The sequence below is a fragment of the Bos taurus genome, chromosome 15 (genome assembly GCF_002263795.3).
Source record: "Bos taurus isolate L1 Dominette 01449 registration number 42190680 breed Hereford chromosome 15, ARS-UCD2.0, whole genome shotgun sequence".
In the NCBI taxonomy this organism is placed as follows: Eukaryota; Metazoa; Chordata; class Mammalia; order Artiodactyla; family Bovidae; genus Bos; species Bos taurus.
Genome location: NC_037342.1, coordinates 54,957,447 through 54,974,997, shown reverse-complemented (window position 1 = coordinate 54,974,997; position 17,551 = coordinate 54,957,447). Strand labels below are relative to the sequence as shown.

Genomic DNA, 17,551 nt, shown 5'->3' with positions numbered 1-17,551 from the left:
AACCATGGCAGCAGGGCTGCAGGGCCAGGCTGGGATTAAATGGGAGGCTTTGACCAGTGTTCCCAGTTGGGGAGTAGGGTGGAGGAAAAGAATAAGGCTGAAACAGAATCCTTTCATTGGTAAACTGACATTTATGGACCTCCCTTTGTGTCAAGCTCGAGGCTGAATTTACAAAGCATGTAGGGGCTAACTCACGGAGCTCTCAACTCAAGTGGCATCAGACCTGAGGTCAGAGGTCACCTTAGTCACTCAGGAAAACAGAGACTTAGAAGAAGGTTAAAGAGGTATACTCATGGTCCTTTAGCCAGTGACAGAGCTGAAGTCTCCTTCCCCACCTGTGGGCCTCTGTGACTGCCAGCCCAGGGCTCAGATGACTCAGAAACTCAAAAGTGCCTGGTTGAATCCGGAAGTTTTGACTGGAGGAGCTTCTGGAGAAAGCCTTGTACTTGCTGGTGGCTTCTCCGCTGTCACTCAAGGCAGAGGAAGAGAAACCTGCTCACTGGAGCAGCTGTTCGTCCTGCTCATTGAGTGACAGGATCACAAAGGACACAGACACAGACATCATTCTCTCCCAGCATCTCTCCCATTTCTTAGGTGGGCAGACACGAAGAGGACCCATTACAGAGGAGTCACAGCAGGAGAGCAAATCACTGATGCCAGAGTCTGGTCTTCTCTCCCAGGAGCCAGCTGTGACCCAAGGACTGGCATGGGGTCAGTGAAGGTTCTGGAGATGTGTTCAACAGACACCTGCAGGAAGCCTTCTGGGGCCCAGCACCTCCCTCCATCCTCCCTAATGCCAGCCCTGCCTTTTGGAGGAGCCTCTCCTCTCGGTGGCGTTTAGCAGATCTCCAAGTGTTGGTCTCTGGGGACGTTGTACTTGAGCTTGTGGGTTTCGAAGAGATTTTCCAACTCCTTCATGTAGCATGGTGCAGCCTGTCCACCTCCTCCTGAGAGGGATGCAGTGTCTTCTGCACCTTGATGGGCTTCCCCACTGCAAGACTCAGAGGTGAGTGGTGGCTCAGAGCAGGAACCACTGAAAGCGCAGGGACCTTGGTATTCCCACTACAGTGGTCATCTGAGTAGATAAGCACTCTAAATCCCTCCCGTTCAATTCTATTTTGCGTTATAGATTCTGAGATATTAGGTCAAATTCAACAATCTGTATATCAACAGCACAGCCAGCAGGCATTTTTATGCATTATCTCTTATGTTATCCTAACAATTATGTAGGGATATAACTTGGTTCTATTCTTGTTTGACTGCTGAGGAAATGAGCCCCAGGGAGGTTAAATAACTTGTTCAAGGTCACATAGCCAGGAAAAAATCAGTACCAGGGTGTAAGCCCTAAGGATGGGCTCTTACCCTCAGGGAAAGGTGGATCTGGGAGTCTCAGATGCCATGATTGGAAGAGACTGTGTCTGTGGGACGAGGTGGATCAGAAAGCAGCTGCCATGTCTTCTTCTGTTGGGAACCGTCCTGAGGCAGCAGCACTGTAAACATTCATGAGAATCAGTTCAGTTCAGTCACTCAGTCATGTCCGACTCTTCGCGACCCCATGAATCGCAGCACGCCAGGCCTCCCTGTCCATCACCAACTCCCGGAGTTCACTCAGACTCACGTCCATTGAGTCAGTGATGCCATCCAGCCATCTCATCCTCTGTCATCCCCTTCTCCTCCTGCCCCCAATCCCTCCCAGCATCAGAGTCTTTTCCAATGAGTCAACTCTTCGCATGAGGTGGCCAAAGTACTGGAGTTTCAGTTTTAGCATCATTCCTCCCAAAGAAATCCCAGGGCTGATCTCCTTCAGAATGGACTGGTTGGATCTCCTTGCAGTCCAAGGGACTCTCAAGAGTCTTCTCCAACACCGCAGTTCAAAAGCATCAATTCTTTGGCACTCAGCCTTCTTCACAGTCCAACTCTCACATCCATACATGACCACAGGAAAAACCATAGCCTTGACTAGACGAACCTTTGTTGGCAAAGTAATGTCTCTGTTTTTGAATATGCTATCTAGGTTGGTCATAACTTTCCTTCCAAGGAGTAAGTGTCTTTTAATTTCATGGCTGCAATCACCATCTGCAGTGATTTTGGAGCCCAAAAAATAAAGTCTGACACTGTTTCCACTGTTTCCCCATCTATTTCCCATGAAGTGATGGGACCGGATGCCATGATCTTCATTTTCTGAATGCTGAGCTTTAAGCCAACTTTTTCACTCTCCACTTTCACTTTCATCATCACCCCATAATGCAAAGAAAGTTTGGTAGAGGGGTTTGCTTGTATTCAACTAAGAAATGACTGGGTGAGTGAAGATGAACAGCTCTATTAGTACTGCCTTTGGAACCTAGTTGAAATTCAAGAAGAAAGCAAATAGTTGAAAGATGGTGCTAAGTCTATGGACTAAAGCCCATGTCCATTATTTACCAGGAAATCCCTCTGGCTCTCCTTCAGAGACTGCTGATTGCTACTTTACACACAAATCTAACAGAGCTGCCATGGTCTTGTGTCCACCTTCTCTAATTACTGTCGTTAGACCCTGTGGTCAGATTTGTCTTGCATAATAAAAAGGCAAATACCCTTATCAAACTCAATTTTGTTACCAAGGGCAGGCTGATCTCTTGGAAGTGATTTACCTTCTGTGGGTCTGTGTTTGCAATCAATAAAATGGGGATGAGAGTCCCTCCTCACAAGTTGTTGGGAAGACTAAGCCGCTGCATGTAAGGAGCCAGTGCAGTGCCTGACACACTGCAGGGACTCAGTAATTGGTAGTGGCTACTGGTCTTCATGCCCCTGTTACTCTTCTCATTCTGGACTGCCTTTCAGAGGGTTACTTGCCTGTGTGTCTGTTTCACACTCTAGAACTTGTGCTCCACAAAGTCAAGGGTGTACTGCTCTATGTCCAGGTCTCCTTGCAGCACAAGCCCAGGCCTCTTACACAATAGCCCTTCCCCTCCCGGCCCGGGTCTAGGCTCACCCACAGTGGTGATGGGTGAGTGGCAGGGCATAAGACCAAAGCTGCACTGGAAGACTCCACAGCTATAGAAGAGCAGGATGGAGCCTCTAGTGCTCTTGTGAAGTCAGTCCTGAAACCACCGCAACCAGAAACCAGGAGAGTTCTCAACCTGGTCAAATATGTCATTCTCCCCAAAGGAGAAGATCGGCACCAGATCTGCCCTAGAGGGAGACAGGAGAGAGGATGTGTGGAGAGGCAAGAAAGCACAATCTGGTACCCTAGCCTACTGAAGGGACGTAGTGAGCAGGAACTGGAACAGAGGACAGAGCCCTGGGACAAAAGTAGGAGGCCTCGGGTGTGTCCCAGACCTGCCACAGCCTTGGGACCTGGCCTGTCTCAGGGCCACTGTCAGGCTGTTGTAACATGACAGGGAGTCCAGAATGCTGCAAAGAGTCCTCCTACATAGAAAATATCTGCAAATTTTCTGAAAAATCTCTTCTGCCCCAGCTTCCTTGTATTCTTCACAGATGCTTTAGGAGAACAGCCTCTAAGCTATGTCTCAAACTTTATTGTCCAAGTCCCTTCGAGTCAGATGTAATGCAAGCTTTCAACAATATGACCTTTGACACTTATTCCCTTTAATCACCAAACTCCCTTCTAGAATCTTCTCCGGGTATTTGCAAATGAGACAAAACATTGATCACCAAGATATACTCTTCAATGTCAATGGATTGGGAATCTACCTGCCAAAATGGAATCTGCCTTAATCTCTGGTGTATCCCACAAAAACACAATCCTTATCAACCTCCAGTTGAACCCAGAGCCCTCTCCCCAATACCCATGCATCAGGTCAAGCCTGATGAAGTCCTTGCAGTTCCACAGCACCAGCTTGTAGGCTCCAGGCCTGGCATTCAGTGCCTCCTGGATGCCCCCAACAAGGATGGACAGCAGATTGATGCTTTCTTTCCTGCTCAGAATGTGAGCAGCACTCTCCTTGTCTGCTGAGACCAGCCCTGGGGAAAGAGGAAGGTGGTTAGGTTTGGGGTGACAGGGAGAGACCGTGGGGTACGTGTGGCAGGTCTCCACTCACCCTCCTCCCGCAGCTGGGAGTTCCCTGAGGGCTGCGACTAAATCATTCCCTTCTTCCCAATCCGTCACTAAGGTCATTGCTGGGCACAGAGATGTGGGAAATGCTTTCTTGTGTCCAGCCTCCTTCTCCACTGCACATGCTCTTGCAAGAAGTATAGAAATCTTAGAAGCCCTCCCTGAAATCCTTCCTCCATGTCTCCAGCCCTCACCTTCTCATGCTGGCTAGATTTGGGAAGACTCACCCACGGACGTGATGTAATCCCTTGAAGACAGGGACCCATAACCACAAGTTTAGCATCCTCAGATGTGAGCGGATGCCTAGGAAAACTGAGGAGAACCCAGTGCCCTCAGTGCACAGGTTGGTGAAAGCTCCAATCACCCTGATCCCATGAGGGTCGAAGCCAGCAAGGTAGTTCCAGGAGGGGTCCAGGTCGGCAGTCTTGACCAGCTGCAGGGACAGCAGCCTGGTGAATCGGGGCTGCACCTCATGCCCTCCCCAGTCTCTGCTAACTGTCTGTGCTGACCTCTTCTATGTGTCCCCAAGTGCTGTCACACCCCGATGTGAGTGTCCTGAAATTAGAGACGCCTATCTGAGGATACTCGTCCCTGGTGCAGGCCTGGAGCAGAGGAGATGCTCTGGGAGACCGTTGGATGAAGAGGGAGAGAACGGACCCATGAATGGATGAAGCCAAAACAGCCCACCAGATAAGAAAGATCCCTGCCCAAGGCAGAGGTAGAACCCCTAGGAGGGTGACTGGGACACAAGCCCCTGTCCTACCTGAAGGGAAACCGTATCCCAGGCAGAGCCCGCCCAGAATGAAGGAGCCATTGCAGGACAGAGTGAGCATCTCTCCAAGGGCTGTGGCATCTGGAGTTCTGTCCCAGGTCAGGGCTGACCACTGAGCCCCTGTGACTCAGTGTAAGAGACTCCAGGGTGCAGGGATGTGGGGGCCAGGAGGAGGGACATGAAGTCCTGGCCCACAAGTGTGAGTGGAAAGGGGTCAGGGAGGTGTCCTGCCAAGTCTGCAGCACTCCCTGACACCAGGTCACAGCCTGCCCACAGCACTGCACCCCTGCTCAGGGCTTGGTCTATGTAGACACTGCTGCTCCGGGATAATGAAATCTTCACAGAGAAACCCAGATCCTGGACTGATCTTCAGCATAAAGTGGAGGCAGCTTGTCCTAGGGGAAACACTGCCTGATTCTCTACCATTAGGTCCTCAGGAAGCCCATAGGGTGTGTTTAGAAAGTTCTAGTGCTCAGACATAGTCTCCTAATTTCACTAGAAACTCTCCTAATTTCACTGTGATTTCATAGAATCACAGTGCAAAGGTTTGTGATGTGGAGTAGGCCCAGCAGAGTGGTTAAGACAAGGAATGTTGCTTTCCTGCCTTCAAGCCAGCAGCCACTGTAGCTGCCACTGACGATGGTTCTTGAAAGGAAGTCAGGATGGAGGAAAAAAGGATACTGGTCACAGTGAGTGAGGACGCACATCAAAGGAATGATTGCACTGAGCCCAGATTTTGCATCTCCCCATATACAGAAAAACATGAAAATCAATAACTTGAGTTGTCTGCTTTTTGTGACTGGCAGTAATATTTTGATGTTTGTCTACATAGGTGGTTTTTTTTCCCCCCAGCGAAACCCATAAGTCCTGACCCCTCCGTTACTTTCAGAACAGCTCCTCCGAGGTTGCTGAGAGGCTATCTGCTGACTACAGTCCTCAGTAACATCTTAGGACAAAACCCCTCACAGCTTTAAGGTTGTGCACTTGTTTTCAGTAGACGGCAGGCTCTCCCTGGCTGCCCTACCTCCTGCCATGCTAAAATTCCTGCACGGCCTGCTCTGTAAAGGGGTGTGGATGACTTGGAAGTTCTCCTGAGGGGTGACAGAGTCCAGAATCTGCCTACCGTAGCCCCCTTTCAGGCCTCAGTCCAGGACAGGGAGGTCAAAGTGCACGTCATCTCTGCCTCTACTGGACACTTGGGGGTACTGCCCGCCATCTGCAGGTGTTGATGCCACAGGACTACAGTGGCCTACAATTCTGAACACTGTGCGTGTGGAATTTCTGGAAATCAGGTTCAGTTTCTCACAATATTATCAATAGTGCCCAAGTTGAGAAATACTCTGGGGGAGATAGCGCGTTAGGAGGGACAGAATAGACGTAGATAAGACAGGCACAGAGCAACTCAGCACCACTTTTCTTTCAGATGTGCAATTGATAGCAGCTCCAGGTGTGAAAAGAGAGCCAGATGTTGTTCTTAGAAGGCCCCAGGATGACCTGCTGGTCATGGAATCCACATACCTCAAGGAGGTATGTGGCAGCATCTCTACTTTACATATGAAGACGTCGAGGCTCAGCAAGCATGTGTAACTCATCCAAGGTCATACAGCTGGCATGTTGCAGACCCTGTATTAGAATCTATGATGTTCACCTTCAGAGGTTACACTCTATACACGCTTCTCTTCTGTATCCAGAAGAGTGCCTGCCTCCAGATGAAGGCCTGTCCCTGCCTTGCACTACTAAAGGCTTTACACCTCTGTGCTAAGATATGTATATGTGCCATACTACACGGCCCACAGAACCTCCAAATCTCTTTCAAACATCAATCCTAATATTTGCTCTGCATCTTTATACATGGGACACCATACCCAGAGAGAAACCAACTATTCTCAGGTCACAGAGTGGTAAAAGTCTGTCTCCTGCCTCCCAGCCCAGTATTCTGCTCACTGCACACAGGAACACGTTTTCCCATGGACACTTGGGGACTTCCATCCTGGCCACAACACAACCTCCCCCATTATTCACTGAGATGGGGAAATAGTCCTTCATGTACCTCCATATGACCCACTGCCTTAGTACATCACTCTGCCTGCCCCCCTGCCAAGGCTTGGCTCGATCCACATACCACCAGATCGCATACAGGATACTGAAGATCCAGAATCTTGTGAACTGGAGGCCTATGAAGACCACATAGCAGACAACGCCTGGGGAGGGAGGCAGGAGCATTAGTGATCAGAGGTATGAAGCACAAGCTCTCCCCATTTGCCCAGCACTAGCAGCACAGTCCTGTCCAGGCCTCGCCCCAGGAAGAAGGGGTCAGCCTACTCTGCCTTAAAGGAAGAAGAAATGAGCTTGTCCTGTGTCACACTGGGAGATTGGGTTTGAAGCCAGGTAGACCTAACTTCAAACTGACTTTTTCCCCACTACACTTTTTCCCAGACACCTCGTTCCTTTCAGTCTTCTCCCTCTACTGCCATCTCTGCCCTATTCAATAGTCTGTATTCACCAGGTGCTCAATAAATGCTGGGTAGAGATGTGACAGGATGAAATCTTTCTAGTATGCATTCTATGAATGAAGAGGCTTTCTACCTAGCCCACCTCCTGTTTACCTCAGCCCATCTTTCCATAGATAAATCCTATATTCCATAGATATGTCTCCCCTTTAGCTGAAGTCCCCACATGACTTCTCATAACTTTGAGGCTCAGCTCAAACAGCTTAGCCTGACTTCAACCTCCCCACTGCTAACTTGATGTCCCTCTTGCTCCAGCCTCACTTACCACATGCACCTCTTGTTCTGGCCATGCCAAGCTGCTCAGTGTGGATACAACTCCCTGAGCTCTTTAGCTTTTGTTCAGTTCTTTGCTCTGCTGCCAGGCCATTTCCTGCTGAAGAAGGGAGGAAGGAAGAGGGCAATCTATGCCTGGCCTGTCCGTCAGGAATGCAGAAGGGCTAGGACAGGCTCAATGAGCAACTCCTCCCAGTCTTAGGATTCTGAGTTCCTTTTCCCAGGCTAATCCCGGCTTTGACTCAGGTTCAGGTGGTCTGTAGGGCTGTCTTTAATCTGATGCCAATGGCCTTTATTCTTAGAAAATATTGTGTCCTCTCCATTCCATTCCCTCCATGAAACCATGTGCTCAAACTCTTAAAGGTCAGCTTCTACTTGTATTGCATTTGAAAGTTGGATAAACTGGGCCTGTCATTCATGGCTGACTACCCGGGGGAGGGGACTTTTGACCCAGTCTGAATAGTAATAAAATGCATAAGCCAAAGTAGGTTAGGGCTCACGGAGGCTCACTTTATTCAGAGCACACGCAACGTGCCAGGTGCTGGTGCTACAACCGTGAACAACACACAGATGTACCTGCCCTCAGAGTGCTGATTTCAGTGCTGTGTTTGATGCTCTTGTATTGTCTTTTCAAGTTTTATGGCAGTAAAACCTATGTTAAACATAACATGTATCAAAATAATTTTTTAATTTTATTATCTTTTATAGATTTATATTATAGTTAATTCACAATATTATGTTCATTTCAGGTATACAGGAAATTAAATGAGTTATACATATACATATATCCACACTTTTTTTTGGTTCTTTTTCCATATAAACCATTACAGCATCTTGAGTGGAGTTTCCTATACTCTCTAGAGATTTTTATTAGTTATCTATTTTATGATAGTAGTGTGTATGAAGTGAAGTCGCTCAGTCGTGTCCGACTCTTTGCAAGCCCATGGACTGTAGCCTACAAGGCTCCTCTGTCCATGGAATTTTCCAGGCAAGAAGTAGCATGTATATGTCAATCCAAACCCCCCAATTTTTCCTTCCCTCCTGGTCCTCTGGTAACCATAAATTTGTTTCAATGTCCACATGCTATATAAATAAATACATTTATTTGTACCCTTTTTTGATATTGCATATAAGTGATATCATACAATATTTGTGTGTCTGACTTACTTCATTCACCATGACAATTTCTAGGTCCATCCATATTGTTACAATGGCATCATTTGTTCTTTTTAATGACTGAGTAAATATTCCATTTATATCCATTCCTCTGTCATTGGACATTTAGATTGTTTCCAGGTATTAGTTATTATAAATAGGGCTACAATGAACATTGTGATGCATGGATCTTTTCATATTATGGTTTTCTTGACAAAGACACTATAGAGAACTAAATGGAGATACCTTATGAAACCAAAAATAGAGCTACCGTAAAACCCAGCATTCCTACTCTTGGGCATATACCTGAAATGATTTTTAGTGTATTGTCGATGGCATTAATTCATCATATTGCTGTGTAATAATCACCATCCTTCATCTCTGGAACTCTTTTCATCTTCCCAAACTGAACCTCTGTACCCATGAAATGAGAACTCCCATGTCCGGTCTAGAGAATAAAACCCAAGTTGTTCATAGTGGCTCCCTGTGGGGTAGGATTCACTTTTCCCTGGATTCATTTTTAGAATACGTATTCTCTTTGAATGAGTAACAATAGCATGGATTCATTTTTCACTCAGAAAAATAAAATAAAAGATTTTTTAAATGCTTGCATTTCCACTTGACCAAAAGAATTCTCCTCACCCCACAGTATACTGCACCCTGGGCTCACCTTTTAGCTCCTGTCAGCAGGCAATGCCAAACTTGGGAGTATTTCCAGTCCCTGAGAAAGGAAGATCCCTTCTTTCCCCTTATAACACTCAGAAAGAAAAATGCAAAACCCCATTTTACCGAGACCTGGAGAGTGTAGCCAGGTTGGCTAGGTCATCCAGAAAGCTAGGAGGATGGGACCTGGCATTCAATTCTACTATTTTGGCTCCATTATGCTCCCAACATTCTTTCATTTAACAAACATATACCAACATCAACTCTTCAAGGAGCTAGAGATGCAGACGAGAACAAGACCACCTGTTTGAAAGGAGCTTACCTTTCTGTGTAAGTGTGTGAATTAAAGAAAAAAGAACAGAGTAAACAAGTAACCCACTAGAAAGTATTTGTCTGGGCCCTGAGTCCGTGGTGACGGGTCCCTGTTGAACTTTCTGGTCACTTCTTTGCCCCTCCCCCAGATGCCTGCTGTATGGCCAGCATGAGCCAGCTGTTCACTACATGTACAGCATGTATGGCCCACGGCAAGCCCTTACTTTCTTGCCAGTCTGTACATTTTGCCCATGGACAATCTCTTAAGTATCTTTGAAAAGTGGTCCCATCCCTCTACCTACCGCTAGCCTCCCTAGATCAGGGTAAGGAATCTTTTCAGAATTCAGAGCCATAATTCAGAATGTGAGGCTCAAGAGGCAACTAGGAGGATATTGCATAGATACAAAATCGTTTCAAGCATTTAAACTGTAAAAACCATTCTTGGCTTTTGGGCTGTAGAAATACAGAAAGAGTCAGGGGGCTGTATGTGGCCCACAGACCTGCGTTGTGACCCCTGTTGCAAACCGTGACCTTGTACCTGAGCAGGGCCTATGCAGCCTTCCTAGAAAAGACCTCTCATATCCTCGGTCTGCCCTTTATTTGTAGAAATACTGTGGCCTCATAAGCTTTCTCCAATTTCTAAAGGATCAAATGAACCAGAGAAATGATAAACACAGAAAGAAAGGAAAACAGTCAAGAGAAAATATTAATAATAATAGTTTTACTTATTCAATAAATCAAGAAATTTTAGTAACTCCTCAAGGGCTATAGATAACATTCTGAGCCTCATCTTTGAGCTGTTTTGCAGATACTGAACCCCCACCAGGTAGAGGAAGTTGCTCACCAGCCTGTAGACCCCAGACCGGGGGAAACCAGAAGGTTGGTGATGTTGGCTCCCAGTTACCTCACCACCAAACAATCAGACAGTTGTCTAGGAGCTGGTCATGTGCCCAGAAACTCTACCTCATCCAGTATCTAGACACCATTCCCTGAAATTCATGGGGGGCGGGCAGCGTTTCTGTAATTTTGAGCCATACATACTCAGACTCCTCTCTTGGCTCCTGCAATAAACACTGCACTTTCTAAAAATTTTTATCTCAACCAAGTATCAGTATATGAGCTTTACTGTGCTCAGGAAAGCAGGCCCAAATCTGATTTAGTAACAATTTCTCCCTGTCATCTGCCTCCCCCAGACACCACAACACAATTGAGATTCCTCAATTGCAGCCTGTCACACACAGATTGGACCACGTCATTCCAGTATGTAAAGCCCCCCTGGGGCTGCCCTTTGCCCTCGGGATAAGGGACAAAGTACAATCTCTTATTTCTGACGCTGGTGGACTCATCTTCCATCTCTCAGCTGCCCTCACTGTAGCTCCAGGCTCAGGGCTACTAGACCTCCCTGTGCTGTTCCTGATGGTCCCAGGGACCAGGCTGGGCTAGGGGTGGGCACAGGTAGCCATACACACTTCTTCTGGCAAAGCTCTCAATGGCCATCTGAGCAGGATGCTGAGCCAGCAAACAGTTTAGGATCTGTATTTTCTTCCCATCAATGCACTGTGTGCACCGAAGTGACGGATGCTCAAGGTTACCAGTTTCCAAACCAGCTCTCCTTACCCACGGCCAGGAAACAGCTGACCCGCTACAGGACCGCGAATGTTTGCAGCCTGCGTCCCCAAGGCACAAACAAGGGGGCGAACTCCACCATGCTGTTTGACCTGCTGTCTCAGGAAGCTTCTCTGAGCTCTGCTGTGGTCTGAGACACCTCTGGTTCATTGCTGCCAGCAGTTTTCTAAGCACTTGTAGGGGATGCAGGTGGGTTACCAGCCAGCCGTAAGGTGTCATTGCAGGAACAAGATTCTTAGGAGAAATCTTTAAAAGTACCTGGTCGGAACCTAGCTGAATATGGGAGAAGAGAAGTACAGTTTACTCCTCAGGCAATACATTATCTGCCAGATCATCTTTGCTCAAATCTTGCCCATTACTTAGCAAATGAAGCAGCAAATATAGTGCAATCCTGCCCTCTTTTCACTTACAGAACTACTTGGCTGCAATAATAGTCTCCTTTCACGTGCCAGGTCCACTGTTCCCTTTACAAATAAGCAATACCAGCTCCCATATAAATATCCATCAGCCCCACCGTCTCCTCCATCTCCTGCCCTGTTCCTCAGCTCACCTGCACAGCACAACTCAAGAAAGAGCCATCTGCATTAAACACGCTCCCCTCCCAATCTCTCCTCCCTCCTCCAGGCTTCAGACATCACTGTCCTGTGGAACTGCCCTTGACAAGTTCACCAGCGGCCTCCACACTGCTGAATCCAGTGGTTAATGCTCAGCTCTCATCTTGACCTCTCAGCAGCCTCAGAGACAGCTGTTCCCTCCCTCCTCCTTGAAACCACTTAGCCTGTGGGCACCACCCTCTCCTGGTTTGCCTCCTGCCCCTCTGGCTACTCGTGGGTCTCCATGGTGGCTCTTATCCTTCATCAGACTAAGTGTTTGAGGGTCCTCCTGCCCCCTCAGTCCCTGGACCCTCCCTCTTCTCTCCACCCTCTCTCCCGCAGAGACCTTATCCAGGCTCATGGCCTTGGAATCTTTCAAACTGCTTCTCCAGCCTGACCTCCCCTGGGCTCCAGACTTAACTTTGTAGGTGGGTACTTGACATCCTCTCTGCTAGTCTCCTCAGCACCTCCAGCACAACCTGTCTAAAACTGAACTTGACTTCCTCTCACCTGCCCTTGCTGCAGTCTCCACATAGCCATAGAGTTTTCCAAGGTCATTATAAATTACGCTGGTAGTCAACTGGTTAGGACTCTGCACTTTCAGTGCTCTGTCTGGGGTTCCTCGTGTACTTCACTGGGTTTAACAGGGGTTTCTTAGTGCTTAACGGAGGTTGAGAACATTTAAAAATATTTGATGGGCCGGGACAACATGGCAGCCTCCATCCTTGGCTCTCTGCTGGGGATTATCCAACAGGTTGTTCCTTTATCAGCTTCAGGCCAAGTTTGAAGTTACTATATAGACTGGAAAATACACATCTTCAGAATAGAAGAAAAAGACCTATGAGTAGAGAGGCTATGGATCAGTTCTCTCAGGAAGACCACCATTCTCCCAAATAAGCTTCAGTCAGTGTCTGATGAAATTGCTGCCCTTCTCAGTGATAGCTGTCTCGTTACAATCAGAAATCATGTGTTGAGAGGTTCCCTGCACATGTGTAAAGTGACCCTGGAGGCTTCGTGGTATGGTTGTCCACTTAGCTGGTCGTGGGTGATTGTTGGGGTTGAGCGAACACTGTAGCGAGTCACTCCAGAACCTACTAAGATTACAGGAAAAGCAATTCTGTCAAGAAGAGACTTCTCTGAAAGATAGGAACTTAATTTGGGAGGATCTGGATTAGAATTCTGCTCTACTGAATCTGTCTACAATTAAAGTACTTCTAAATTTTAAAAGAATATATTTGACTGTTTCATTCTGTCAGTGAATTATCTTTTCTCTTGGACTTAATAAACATACTGTTCCCATGCATAGTGCCTAGTGTTGAGCATTAAAAAGTTTCTGTGAAAAAGAAATGTTCACTGTTCAATTGAATATCATTTTATGATAAGTTCGTGTTCTAGTCTTTGTTGATTTAAGTATTTCTTGCATAGGAAAGCTGCTTCCCACCCCCACAGCCAGCCTCTCTGATTATCACTGATTATCTCACTGGTCTAAGCCTCTGTGTCCTTTCTCCCTGCCACAGTCTCAACAGCCAGAGGGACGGCCGGGTCTAAGGCTACATGACTGCACAAGCTACAGAGTAGTGGTATCAGGCTTTCCCAAAACAGCAGCACCAATATACATCTCACCCAGAATATATCAGTGTCCCATGGATGCAGGTCATGTCTCCTCCTTGGTAAATTCAGACATCTTATTTCCTGGTGTTAGACAGATATCAAGTTGGGGGTCTTGATTTCCATTTAACATCACAAATGGTGACCATGACTTTATTCATTGCATTCCCACTGTGTGAAAAGTTTATGAAGAAGGAAGACAGTGGAATTGGGCAGAGGGCAAGGGCAAACCAAAATGGCCCATCAGAGTGGCCCTGAATTGGGCTGAAGTGGCCGAGGCTGACATCCTGCCTGGGTCTGTCTTAGGATCAGTTGCCCATGTGCAGGCAGCTCTGCAGCTCAAACCACCCCTCCTTCCTTGAAGGTGCATCTGGGAGGCATTTTCCAGGGTCCTCCCTCAAGGCAGGTTGGAAGAGCCCTGATGAGAGCTGAGACCAGTCCTGCATTGGCCACTTGGCAGCTGTGGTACTTCAGAAAAGTCCTTCCCTTCCCAGAGCCCCTCATCCTACCAGGTATCAGGGGCTGAGATACAGCCCCTAGTGACCCGTGTACAGCGCTCAGCAGTCCACTGGGGTTTCTGTGCCCCCCACCTCACAAGCCCCTTACAGGCCAACAGCCAGGCAGCACCATACTTCCTGGGGCAGCGCGGCTCCTGTGTGGTCTGAGGACCTGCCTGTGTCCACCAGCTGCCTGTTACTGGTTCCTGACAAGGTAAGTACAGAGCTGGAGGGGACTGCTCAGAAACCTTAGAGCAATGTGGCACAGTAGTTCTATGTGTAATTAAACTAATAAATTAAAACTGGATTGAACTCGTTTTCTTTGTTTTCTTCATTTCTGGGTAATTTATGTTGTATTTTACAAATAGATGGCTTCCTGATGGCTCAGGGGTAAATATTCCACTGGCCAATGCAGAAGACACAAGATTGATCCCTGGGTCAAGAAGATCCTCTGCAGAAGGAAATGGCAACCAAGTGCAGTATCTCGGCCTGGGGGATCCCATGGACAAAGGAGCCTGGTGGGCTACATTGCAAAGAGTTGGACATGACTTAGGGACTAAACAACGACAAAGAGAAGTTGATGGTGGGTTAGGAAAAAGAAATAGTACAGAAATCTGGACCTGTGCCACAGCATGTTGAGGTGATATGCCCACTAACTAGGGCAACTCCAACAAGATCATCCGACAGTTTTAACACTATTTGAGGGAGGTGGCCCTTTTGATCCTTCAAACTGATATTTACTGATAAGACCAGCGTTTGATGGTGTTTTGTTCTATTCAGGGCCCCTTTTGAAATAGCTGAGAGAAGGAATTTTCCTGCCCATCTATTTCTATCCATTCTCTCACTGGGGATATAACATGACTTTCGTGGCACCTGTTCAACTTGTTGAAGAAGGAAACACTCAGGTTAGCTCTCTGGCAGACAGTGAGGGGAAGACATAAATCTAAGAAAAGTCCAAACTAAGTTTGTGATTGACACAAACCTTCTCAGGTCTTTTAAATCCATCTCCAGGCATTTACAAACAGAAGGGATACGGAAGAGCTGGCATTGGTTGTGCCCTCATTTAGGGATTTAGCCTCATTTAGCCCGTGGCTACAGCTGGTGCCATTGCTGTTTTCAATGTACAGCTCTCCCGAATTTGAGGCCACAGTAGGCAAGGTGAGAGCAGGATGCCTGCGCAGGCAGCTTTCACACTGGGACCAGGATTCTAGACATGAACTTCATCTGCATGAAGAGGTCACTGTCAGTTACACTGAGATACTGTGTGTGTAGCATCCATCCAGAGCCCAGCATGTAACGGGTTCTTAGATAGTGGCTCAGGGAGCTGAGGCCTGCCTTGGGTCTGCCCTGCTGCAGGGTCACTAAGACAGATGCTCAGCCCAGCCTGAGGCATCCACTACCTCTCCATCTGGTCCATGACCCGCTCCAGCTCAAGCACCTCCCAGGGCTCCTCCCTACCTGGGGGGTGGGAGTCAATTCCTAACCCCTGAACCTGACAATAGCCCCCCAGACAGAAGGCCAGGCATCCTCAGGGTCGCTGTCTGCCCTGCCCTCCTCTATCTCAATAGAACTTTGCTGCACAATGGCATAAACCTCAGCCTCTTGTTCCCTAAACCTCACCTTGACCCTGACCTTCACCAGGAAGTCTCACCTACATGTGCTCTGTCCTCTCCCTCCTTTACTCCCTCAGCAGCTCCCATGTTTCCATCTCTGCCTCCTCCTGATCCCTAGCAAAGCCCAATTCCCCTGAGAGGGTGAGGCTTGGCTGGACCACGTGGCTGCTGGCAGAGCTGTGCTGGCTGACCTCTGTCCCACTTGTTGTCACCATCCAGCATTCTGGCTAGGCTAGGCCCTTGTCATCACCAGGCTAGGTCCCAGTAGGCCCTTTATCTTTTGTGAGAAATGATGTCTGAAAACTTGTTCCAGGTCAAAGGGCAGCCTGATTTCAGGAGGAGACCCTAGCTCTGTCCAACCCTGACAGGCTCTGAGTCTCTCTACCACATCTGACAGCTCCTGCGCTCCTCGGGCTGTGTGAGTCAGCCTGTGTGCTGGTGGGAGATCTTCTCACAAGGGCAAGTCCCTTTGGGCAGGCTGGGGCCCTGAGAGGGTGTCAGGGAGCAGGTACTGTGTGGTATTGGACCCTTGCTGTGCAGCTTCTGGCTCTCTGTATTCATGGGGAGCTCAACTGCTTAACAAACAGCCCAGTATCAGCCCTTAACACACAAAAGGGCACTTCCGGTCACACAAAGTCCAGAGAAAATATTCCTATTCAGGAACATATCTAGGCAGCCCTCCTCTAAGACCATGCCTTCTGCTCCCTCTTTGTGTGGCTCCAAGGTTGTGGTAAATGAAGGGGATCCCTTTCCCTCTGGCTCTACCAGTCTCTTCTCACCCCGTATCCCCCATCCAGTTGCCCTCAGTCTGATGGCACCTTGTACTCCATCCCAGCGAGGCCTGGGCTCACAGCCATGATTCCCAACTCTGACCTGGGCTCACACCTTTGCCCCACCTGGGGCCCTGCTGTGTGGGCATCTCAGCCTGTGTCCTCCAGGTAGACTGCCTCCTGCAGCATCCACAGCACAGGGGTTGCCAAGTTCAGTCTCTGAGGGCTCATAGGCTGTCGCTGTGGCAGCACCTGCAAGATGCCTCCAGCGATCACCTCCAGGTGTCACATCCTCCTACTGAGTGTGACTTGGACTTAGGGCCTTGCATCCAACTGATAGAATAAGGCAGAATTGATGGTGAGTGACTCAGCGTTTAGGTAGCAGAAGATAAATGGCTCTCTCTCCACCTCTCTGTCTGTCTCTCTCTGTCTCTGTATCAGTCTCTCTCTTTCTTTCGTGACTGGCTTACTCTGGAGAAGTCTGGTAAGTGGCAATGGCCAGACTAGTGGACAAGCCCACAAGAGGGCGCTAAAGCTTTCTGCCAGAAGTTTCGTGAGTGAGCTTGGGAGTGTGTTGTCCAGCCCTACTCAAGGCTCTGAGACTATCCCTCTACAGTAGAACAGGTCGGCTACCTCCTCATGAGTGAACTGAGCAGGAGCCCTCAGTCGCTCCCAGCCCCCTTGGGACATAGTTGACTCATCCATTAATGCTTATGGCCCTTTCACCCTAAGCTAACCCACAACGTGAGTAGCTGACAGTGATCAGGACAATGAGTTGGAAGGGAGGGATTCAGGATGGAGGGAGGGACAGAGCTGATGTGACAAAGGTGATTACCTTGATTGACTAAATTGAGGAGACAGAGCATCCTGAGAAAGAGATCAGCAGGTCCTAGGACAAAGCAAGTGGGAGGGCAGGAACTCCTAGAAGAACCACCCAGATGCCCACAAAAGTGTGGACCTAATAAATCCTTGCTGCCTTCAGACACTAAGGTCTGCAGTGGTTCATTGCCAGCAAAGGAAACCTGCAGGGGATGGGTGCTTCTCTCTGTGAGAAACCTGGCCTTCCTTCATTGCCCCGCCCACCTGCCACTATCTCCCTCTTCCT

General features: G+C 48.2%; 1 pseudogene; it reads right to left on the bottom strand.

Moving 5' to 3' along the window:
* Positions 1-388: 388 nt before the first annotated feature.
* LOC787924 (2-acylglycerol O-acyltransferase 2-like) lies at positions 389-11,447 on the bottom strand (annotated as a pseudogene).
* Between the last annotated feature and the right edge of the window lie 6,104 nt (positions 11,448-17,551).